The sequence below is a fragment of the Bubalus bubalis genome, chromosome 16, assembly GCF_019923935.1.
Source record: "Bubalus bubalis isolate 160015118507 breed Murrah chromosome 16, NDDB_SH_1, whole genome shotgun sequence".
NCBI lineage: Eukaryota > Metazoa > Chordata > Mammalia > Artiodactyla > Bovidae > Bubalus > Bubalus bubalis.
The window spans coordinates 916,087-925,985 of NC_059172.1; positions in this window are offsets into that span (position 1 = coordinate 916,087).

Sequence of the window (9,899 nt, forward strand, 5' to 3'; positions counted from 1 at the left end):
CAGCAACCAGCGAGGTCCAGCAGGCGTCTCTGGGGAGACTGAGCTCTCTGAGCCCCGGGGGCAAGGGAGGAACTGAGGAGGCACATTGGCCTCATATAGGCAGCGGGTGGGTAGAGAAAAATACTGCCCTAGACGAAGTAAAATGGGAAGCCTATCCATAAAAGTCAGCACACAAGGTTTGAGGAAGCGTTTCATCCCCATCACCAGCTGCCTCCCGGAGGTCCCACCTCTCTTATTTCACCATGAAAATCACTCTCATAGGCACATTACCAAATCCATATGCAAAAAAAGAAATGACTTCAATGTTCAGTTCAGCAGAGCTCACCTAAAAAAAAAAGTTGAATGATGTCTAAGCATGAACTGGATTACACCGTATACTGAGTACCTGAGCTATGGGCACATCCAGGTACGAACCAGAGACGCCTTCGAGATGCCAAAGGTGCTTCAGATGAAGCACAAAGCAACCCACTTAAAGTCACCTGCACGGGACGTCCCTGGCGGGCCGAGGCTGAGACGTCACCTCCCAGCGCCGCGGTGCAGACTCGATCTCTGGGTGGGACCTAAGGCCGCCCATGTCTCACGGCCAAACAGCAAAAACAGAAGCGGCATTATAACAGATTTAATAAAGACCTTACAAACGGTCCACATCAAAAAAAAAAAAAAAATCTTTAAAAAATGTGATAATAGCCTCCAAGAGGAAGAGGCCTGCAGGTCGAAATGTGAACTCGGTGCGGCAACATCTCCCTCATTTCTCCTTGTGTTTTCAAGATTCTCTTCTTTCCTCCCCCTGACCAGCAACCCTGCTTCACAGTCAGGGGCTGAACACTCCTCCCGCTCACTGCTTGCGGGCACTGATCGTCGACTCTCAGGTCCAACCCTGCCCTGGTCTTCACAAACCAGATGTGAAAGAGTTCTTCTCAGCTGGACAGCAATGGATTCCATCCTCTGGGGTCTGCGTGACATCCTGAAAACTCAGTTAGAGGCAGGGGGACTTCCACAGTTCTGTGACCAGGTGCCCGCTGTCAGATACCTTTATAGACTATACAGTCTACGTGAAATTGGAGAATAATGGCTTAAGATTGTTGTTGTTCAGTGGCTCAGTCGTGTCTGACTCTTTGCAACCCCACAGACTGCAGGACACCAGGCTTCCCTGTCCTTCACTCCCTCCCTGAGCTTGCTCAAACTCATCTCTGTTGAACCATCTTATCCTCTGTCATCCCCTTCTCCTCCTGCCTTCAATCTTTCCCAAGATTCAGGGTCTTTTCTGATGAGTCAGTTCTTTGCATCAGGTGGCCAAAGTACTGGAGCTTTAGCTTCAGCATCAGTCCTTCCAATGAATATTCAGGACTGATCTCCCAGGACAGATTGGTTTGATCTCCTTGCAGTCCAAAGGACTCTCAAGAGTCTTCTCCAACACCACAGTTCAAAAGCATCAATTCTTTGGCGCTCAGCTTTCTTTATAGTCCAACTCGCACATCCATACATGACTACTGGAAAAACCATAGCTTTGACTAGACGAACCTTTGTTGGCAAAGTAATGTCTCTGTTTTTCAATATGCTATCTCAGTTGGTCAAAGCTTTTCTTCCAAGGAGTAAGCGTCTTTTAATTTCATGGCTGCAGTCACCATCTGCAGTGATTTTGGAGCCCAAAAAAATGAAGTCTGACACTGTTTCCACTGTTTCCCCATCTATTTGCCATCAAGTGATGGGACCAGATGCCATGATCTTCATTTTCTGAATGTTGAACTTTAAGCCAACTTTTTCACTCTCCACTTTCACTTTCATCAAGAGGTCCTTTAGTTCTTCTTCACTTTCTGCCATAAGGGTGGTGTCATCTGCATATCTGAGGTTATTGATATTTCTCCCAGCAATCTTGATTCCAGCTGTGCTTCTTCCAGCCCAATGTTTCTCATGATGTACTCTGCATATAAGTTAAATAAGCAGGGTGCCAATATACAGCCTTGATGTACTCCTTTTCCTATTTGGAACCAGTCTGTTGTTCCATGTCCAGTTCTAAGTGTTGCTTCCTGACCGGCATATAGGTTTATCAAGAGGCAGGTTAGGTGGTCTGGTATTCCCATCTCTTTCAGAATTTTCCAGTGTGTTGTAATCCACACAGTCAAATACTTTGGCGTAGTCAATAAAGCAGAAGTAGATGTTTTTCTGGAACTCTCTTGCTTTCTCAATGATCCAACAGATGTTGGCAATTTGATCTCTGGTTCCTCTGCCTTTTCTAAAACCAGCTTGAACATCTGGAACTACATGGTTCAAGTACTGTTGAAGCCTGATTTGGAGAATTTTGAGCATTACTTTGCTAGCTTGTGAGATGAGTGCAATTGTGAGGTAGTTTGAACATTCTTTGGCATTGCCTTTCTTTGGGATTGGAATGAAAACTGACCTTTCCCAGTCCTGTGGCCATTGCTGAGTTTTCCAAATTCGCTAGCATATTGAGTGTAGCACTTTCACAGCATCATCTTTCAGGATTTGAAATAGCTCAACTGGAATTCCATCACCTCCACTAGCTTTGTTTGCAGTGAAGCTTCCTAAGGCCCACTTGACTTCACATTCCAGGATGTCTGGCTCTAGGTGAGTGATCACACCGTCATGGTTATGTGAGTCATGAAGATCTGTTTTGTACAGTTCTTCTATGTATTCTTGCCACCTCTTCTTAAGATCTTCTGCTTCTATTAGGTCCCTACCATTTCCATCCTTTATCGAGCCCATCTTTGCATGATATGTTCCCTTGGTATCTCTAATTTTCTTGAAGAGATCTCTAGCCTTTCGCATTCTATTGTTTTCCTCTATTTCTTTGCATTGATCACTGAGGAAAGCTTTCTTGTCTCTCCTTGCTATTCTTTGGAACTCATCATTCAAATGGTATCTTTCCTTTCCTCCTTTGCCTTTCACTTCTCTTCCTTCCTCAACTATTTGTAAGGCCTCATCAGACAACCATTTTGCCTTTTTGCATTTCTTTTTCTTGGGGATGGTCTTGATCACTGCCTCCTGTACAATGTCACAAACCTCCATCCATAGTTCTTCAGGCACTCTGTCTATCAGATCTAAACCCTCGAATATATTTCTCACTTCCACTGTATAGTCATAAGGGATTTGACTGAGGTTATACCTGAATGGTCTAGTGGTTTTCCCTACTTTCTTCAATTTAAGTCTGAATTTGGCAATAAGGAGTTCATGATCTGAGCCACAGTCAGCTCCCAATCTTGTTTTTGCTGACTGTATAGAGCTTCTCCATCTTTGGCTGCAAAGAATATAATCAATCTGATTTCAGTACTGACCATCTGGTGATGTCCATGTGTAGAGTCTTCTCTTGGGTTGTTGGAAGAGGGTGTTTGCTATGACCAGTGTGTTCTCTTGGCAAAACTCTGTTAGACTTTGCCCTGCTTCGTTTTGTACTCCACGGCCAAGTTTTCCTGTTACCCAATTTCTTTAGACTGATTTTTCCGAAAGTGGCATAAGAAATTAATCTCCTCAGTATATCAACATGGAATCAAATACTATGCCGTCACAGCACGAAAGCCATTTTCTTTGCAGTTCTCTTTTAGTTCTGCGTGGGTGAAGTGTCAGACCTCGCCTCACACACTCTGCTTTCCAACACTTCCCTGGAGCACAGCTGGCCTCGGTTTCTGGCAGATAAAGATGCGTTTCTTCCAGTCAGTGGTCTCCAAGTAGAAGGCAGTAACACTGCTGTCTAATAGAAACGGCCTCAGTCTCAGAAACAGACAAGAAGGTCAGTGGAATAACATTCCTTTAGCATTTCACTAATATTGGTAAGTGAAACCTAATTCTGGCCACACTTGCATTCTGAGAAGCTCTTATAGTTTGGGATTATATCAGAACCTAGATTGAGTCTGAAGGCAGAAATTTATGCCTGCAAAGAAGTAATTAACACAAATAAACCTTTCAGATATCCAGAGAGACCCTGGGTACTTTGATACCAAAAAATGAGGCACAGGAAAAAACAAAGAAAGAAAGAAGTCCAGTCAAGAGTTAGCCAAAGACTGTCAAAACATGCTGCTGAAGAAACTGTAGACTCTGTGGTTCCTGTTTTGGAAGTTATTTGCAAATGGAAACAATTGTGGCAACATGAAGCAACCATGGCTGTAAGAGGTAATGTACAAGAAAGTGGATGTTCAAAGAGAAGATGCATCAAGGGTGCATGGGTTATCTCAGGATGGTTATGGCAGGCTCTGGGACCCAAGGTCAGCATCTTGCTGGCTCCCAATCCTGTATGAGATTCTTACTGCTGCTGTTACAAATTACCACAACTGTTCTGGCTTGCTCCTGCTGCTGCTGCTAAGTCGCTTCAGTCGTGTCCAACTCTGTGTGACCCCATAGACGGCAGCCCACCAGGCTCCCCCATCCCTGGGATTCTCCAGGCAAGAACACTGGAGTGGGCTGCCATCTCCTTATCCAGTGCATGAAAGTGAAAAGTGAAAGCGAAGTCGCTCAGTCGTGTCGGACTCTTCACGACCCAATGGACTGCAGCCTACCAGGCTCCTCCATCCATGGGATTTTCCAGGCAAGAGTACTGGCTTAAGACAGTATTATTCTCACAATTCTGGAGGTCAGAAGTCTGAACTGGGACTCTCTGAGCTGAAATCTAAGTGTCAAAAAGGGCTGTGTTCTTCTAGAGCTTCTAGGGGGGAATCACTTTCCCAGTGTGTTCCAGCTCCCACAGGAATCCTGCGTTCCTAGGCTCTCAGCCCCACCATCTTCAAAGTCAGCAATCGTATCATGCTGACCTCTGCGTCCTTCATCACTTCCCCAACTCTAAGTCTCCTGCCTCCCTCTTCCACTTACAAGGACCCCTGTGATGATTCTGCGCCCATCAAGATAGTCCACAATAAAAATAAGGAAGCTCAAGCAAAAAATACAAAGAAAATATAAATAATTACTAACCAGGGTTCTTGGTCTCTTTAATCAAAAGAAGTTGATCAGAGGCCAGAAAAGAAATGCAGACAAGGCTTTACTGGGACTCCTGCAACAGCAGGGGCAACGGGAACAAAGAATAGAGTCCCCCGCTAGCTGGCACCCCCAGCAGAGGCGAGCTGGTTCCTTACGTGGGGGTGAAGGTGGTGGTGTGTGCCCACGGGCCAGGCGGGAGGGGCAGCGCAGGTGTTTGGCCCACCTCCTTGTGGAGGGGCACAGAGGGGCCTACACAGTGCCCTGCTTTTGCTCCCAGCTCTTTAGAAGTGCGAGCTGAGCTTTTTTGATCTTTATGTATCTTTCGTCCAGAATTTGTCCCAGTTGTGCGTGCACACAGCTATTTTCAGTCCTTTACAGTTTCTTTGTATTTTGTGGCTTGAGGAGACTTTGTCCAGGCTCAGACATCGCAGCAAAGGGTCCCAGGGCCCAGGCTGTCTCACCTTTACCACCTGACCTAATCCATTCACAGGTTCCAGGATTAGGACGGACACATGCTAAAGGTGTGAGGACGACTACTCCCTCACATGGCGGACACGGCTCTCCACCATGCAGCCCAAAACTGCTTCATCACCACCAAATGCTGTGCATTGGTTATATATCGCTGTATGACAAGTCACCCTAAAACTTCATGGCTTAAAACAACAACACGTTATCTCACAGTTTCTCTGGGTGAGGAGTGGAGGGACGGGTTGCCTGGGTCCTCTGGCTTTCATGACCCTGCATCAAGATGTCAGCTGGAGAGACTTTTGGGCCCAGTGGCTGGGTCTCCGAGCTTCCACTGCAGGGGCCACGGTTTTGGTCCCTGATTAGGGAACTGGGATTTAGCATGCTGTGAGGCAGGAAAAAAAAAAAAAAAAACTTGAACTGAATAAAAATTAAAATATAACATATCAACTTTAAAAAATAAACTAAAAAAATAAAATTAGAAAATATACTGGCTAGGTCTGCCTTCATCTCAAAGCTCAGCTGGGAAAGGATCTGCTTTCAAGCTCTTTCATGTGACTGTTGCCCTGCCTGGCTGTGGGCTGGAAGATGCTCTCAGCTCTTCCCCACACAGGCTCTTCCATAAGGAAGCTCACAACACAGCAGCTGCTTCATCAGAGCAAGAAGCAAGAAGAGCCAGGGACTGCAAGCCAGATGGAGCTGGTCTTCTGCAACCTCATCCCATCACTTCTGCTGTATTATAATTATCAGAAGCAAGGTCAACTCATACGCTAGAGAAGTTCAGTTCTGTTCAGTCGCTCAGTCGTATCTGACTCTTTGCGACCCCATGGACTGCAGCCCACCAGGCCTCCCTGTCCATCACCGACTCCCAGAGTTTACCCAAACTCATGTCCATTGAGTCGGTGAAACCATCCAACCATCTCAAGAGGACTGATTATATAAGGGCATGAATGCCAGGAGGTGGAAACATAAGATGATGTTAGACATGTATCACACCCTAATACGTGTCCTGTGTTCTCACCCCACACCACCACCGACATTCTCCAAGAAAGAAAAGAAAATGCTTTATCACCTATGCTATATTTTTGTTCTTAATTCACTCATTCAAAAAGTGTTCATTTGATAATGCTGTTTGTAGCAACATGGAGAGATCTAGAGATGATCACACTAAGTCACAAAGACAAATAGCTCGTGAGATCACTTATGTGTGGAATCTAAAATGTGATACAAATAAACTTATTTACAAAACATTAACAGATTCACCGACTTAGGGAACAAAAGTACTATTACCAAAGGGGGATAAGGGGTAGGGGAGGGACAATTTAGGAGCTTGGGATTAGCAGATGCACACTGCTATAGATAAAACAGATACAGGTCCTGTCGTGTAGCCAGGGAGCTGTATTCAACATCCTGTAACAAATCAATGGAAAAGAATACGAAAAAGAACACACATACGTCTAAGCTCTGCCCTGCACCAGGAACTAACACGATATCGTTAATCAACTACATTTCAACAAAAAGACAAAACTAAAGAATTGTAAAGGGTCCCTTTGATTCCGACTAGGAGCTAGGTAGCATCTCACGTACCTGCGACACAGCAGTGGACAGAACGGAGGAAGCCCCTGGCACTAGGGAGCCGACACTCCCGTGGGGAGGGAGGCAGACAGGAAGCGAGGCGCACAGTGTGACGGAGGGTAGGACCTGCGGCAGACGGGCGGCGGGTGTCGGGGGAGGCCGCCTCTCACGCAGGGGTCTGGGAAGGCGTCTCTGAGAGCTGACCTTTGACAGGGAACTCCACTCAGAGCTCCGTGGTGACCTGTGGAAGGAGACCCCAGGGTGGGATGTATGCACACACGTGGCTGATTCGCTTTGCAGTACAGCAGGAACGAGCGCCTTGTAAAGCAACTATACTCCAATTCAAAGTTTAACATTAAAGGAATAAAAAATGAAACGGAAACAGGAAAACAAATAAAAGCTGGCCTTCGGGCTTCCCTGGTGGCTCAGTGGTATAGAATTCGCCTGCCAACGCAGGGGACACGGGTTCAATTCCTGATCCGGGAAGATCCCCCACATCACAGAGCAACTAAGCCCACAAGCACTGAGCCCGCGTGCCCCAGAGCCCGCCCTCCACAAGAGGAGCCGCCACAGCGAGGGGTCCACACGCCAGGAGCAGCGAGCTCCCCCACCTGACGCAACAAGAGAAAAGCCCACACATCAACGAAGATCCAGCACCGTCAAAAGTAAAAAAATAAATAAAATTAAAACCAAAAAAACCTGACCTCTGAGCAGAGTAATGAAAGAAGTGAGGAGCCACCGTGCCAGTATTTGGAGTAAAGATGTCCCGGGCAGAGGGGACAGCAAGAGCTAAGGGGACCGACAGGTTCGAGGAACAAGAGGTGCTGCAGAAGCTGCCAGGGCAAGGGAGACAGTGGGTGGAGGTGAGGTCCAGAAGGCAGCCAGGGGACAGATCTCACAGGGCGGGAGGTTGTTTGAAGGCCTTTGAATCTTAGTTTAAGTTGGGAGTCACTGGAGAATAGCCTCCTAAAAGAAGCTACTTAAAAATAGGTCATTAGAAAAAAAAAAAGGTAGCTCCCTCCTCCATAACAACAGACTGGTTCCAAACAGGAAAAGGAGTACGTCAAGGCTGTATATTGTCACCCTGCTTATTTAACTTCTATGCAGAGTACATTATGAGAAACGCTGGGCTGGAAGAAGCACAAGCTGGAATCAAGATTGCCGGGAGAAACATCAATAACCTCAGATAGGCAGATGACACCACCCTTATGGTAGAAAGTGAAGAGGAACTCAAAAGCCTCTTGATGAAAGTGAAAGTGGAGAGTGAAAAAGTTGGCTTAAAGCTCAACATTCAGAAAACAAATATCATGGCATCCGGTCCCATCACTTCATGGGAAATAGATGGGGAAACAATGGAAACAGTGTCAGACTTTATTTTTGGGGGCTCCAAAATCACTGCAGATGATGACTGCAGCCATGAAATTAAAAGACGCTTGCTCCTTGGAAGGAAAGTTATGACCAACCTAGATAGCATATTCAAAAGCGGAGACATTACTTTGCCAACAAAGGTCCGTCTAGTCAAGGCTATGGTTTTTCCTGTGGTCATGTATGGATGTGAGAGTTGGACTGTGAAGAAAGCTGAGCGCTGAAGAATTGATGCTTTTGAACTGTGATGTTGGAGAAGACTCTTGAGAGTCCCTTGGACTGCAAGGAGATCCAACCAGTCCATTCTGAAGGAGATCAGCCCTGGGATTTCTTTGGAAGGAATGATGCTAAAGCTGAAACTCCAGTACTTTGGCCACCTCATGTGAAGAGTTGACTCATTGGAAAAGACTCTGATGCTGGGAGGGATTGGGGGCAGGAGAAGAAGGGGATGACAGAGGATGAGATGGCTGGATGGCGTCACTGATTCGATGGACGTGAGTCTGAGTGAACTCTGGGAGTTGGTGATGGACAGGGAGGCCTGGTGTGCTGTGATTCATGGGGTCGCAAAGAGTCGGACATGACTGAGCGGCTGAACTGAACTGAACTCTTTCATAATCTCATCATTTTCAGTTCTCCATGATAGGGAGGCTTACTTTGCTTTATTATACAGCCACAATCCTAAAAAAATTAATATATACATATTGCTTAATATAATTCATTGATCCCACGTTTTCCAATTACTTACTTTAAAAGACAATATCTGAAATCCTTGGTTGTTTGAAACTGCTTTCTTCCCTAGGTAGGAAAGAGAAATTAAAAAATAAAAAATTCTGGGGAACTGCAGTCTGTTGTTTGCCCATGGGCTGGAACCCAAGTCGTGACAGCTTAGTTCACTGCATAAAGCCAGCCCTCACCTGGCCGATGCTACCTGAGAGCCTCAGACCACTTCTCGTAAAACAAGTGCCTCCGACTGTAAGTGGGGTGTTGCTGTTCATCACCAAGTTGTGTCTGACTCTTTGCAACCCCATGGACTGCAGCGCGCCAGGCCTCCCTGTCCCTCACCACCTCCCAGAGTTTGCCCAGGTTTCCCCTCCGTGGATTACTGCCTCGTTGTGACGAAGGGGCTTGCATAACTCAATGAAGCCACGCTGTGCAGGGCCACCCAAGACGGATGGGTGATAGAGGAGAGTTCTGACAAAATCTGGTCCACTGGAGGAGGGAATGTCTAACCACTCCAGTGTTCTTGCCATGAGAACCCCATGAACTGTGAGGTGGGGCCTTAGGAACCACCCCAACCTCAATGAAGTGGTTGCTGAAAAATAGCCAAGAGGTTTCTGGGTATGAAAAGGCTTAGGAGAAAGTTCCCTTAAGACTCGCACACTAGCCAGCCTCCCGGGACTTTAGTAAAGGACACTTGGCCTTCATCGCATACGAAGTCCTGAGTGTCTCCTCTGACCGTGCTGCCAAGACATGACCTTCAGATGTCTTGGAGGCTCTGGAGTAGGCAAGCTTGCATCAGCAAATGGAAATCAGGATAAGCACTCAGGAGTGGCTGGGCTGGGGAGCAGGCA